This window comes from Schistocerca gregaria, chromosome 4 (assembly GCF_023897955.1).
Source record: "Schistocerca gregaria isolate iqSchGreg1 chromosome 4, iqSchGreg1.2, whole genome shotgun sequence".
Taxonomy (NCBI): domain Eukaryota; kingdom Metazoa; phylum Arthropoda; class Insecta; order Orthoptera; family Acrididae; genus Schistocerca; species Schistocerca gregaria.
Genome location: NC_064923.1, coordinates 781,016,508 through 781,017,429, shown reverse-complemented (window position 1 = coordinate 781,017,429; position 922 = coordinate 781,016,508).

Below are 922 nucleotides of genomic sequence, written 5' to 3'. Positions count from 1 at the left end.
AAAGTAGCGAGAGGATGACGGCACATGCGTTAAGACGACAAGGAATAAGTTTCAATGGCACTTGAGGGAGATGTAAATAGTAAACACCGCAGGGAACGACAGAGCAGCAAATAATGGAGGACGTCGAATGCACGTGATACTGTGAATTGAAGAGAGGTGTTCGCATCACATACGTGAGAAGAATGCCGATTAAAAAATGGAAGATGAGCAGTAGTGACATAAGTAAGGGTTACCCGCATCCTGTCAAGTTCGCACATCATGATGACATTGGATTGTCTGTGGCACCTGTCTCTACTGTCACAGTGTTCGTTTCATAGAGTTACTAGTTGTCATCCGCTTTAGTTAACTTCCCACGCAGAACTGGTCACAAAGTTTCCTGTCGTTGCTAAGGCTGTTAGTTATGGTTATCTCTTCGACGTATAAAAATTCTCAGAGTTCTTGCAGAATCAATTGGGGGTCAAACCTGGAGCGTTGGACGATTGCTTCCATTGTTTCCGTCAGGAGCAACTGACCGTCTAAGCTCTTGCTTTGGTGGCCTTATACCAAGGCCAATAGATGGCTTCTGATTCATCGGTATTTACGTAATTCTATCGCAGATGGTGTCAACATCTGCGCTGGTAGCGCCATCGCCCCCGTAGTAGCGTAAGCGCGACGACGAGTGTCTCTGCCTTTTCTCTGCATCGGAGCTCGCCTCTGCTAGGATTGTGTCCACTGTCGCCGTTGAAATCTTCTCTAATATTCTTATTTCCAAAGCCTCTTCAATCGTAGTAATGCTGTACGTATATGCCTGTTACCGAACTTTCTTTCGCTAAGAGTATTTTGCGTTTGATTGTAGGGCTGTGCACAGAACTGCAGACTTCTCCAGTTCTCGATTTTTCACATGCCTTTGGTGTTTTGCACTGCGGTCGAAAATGGTACTGAT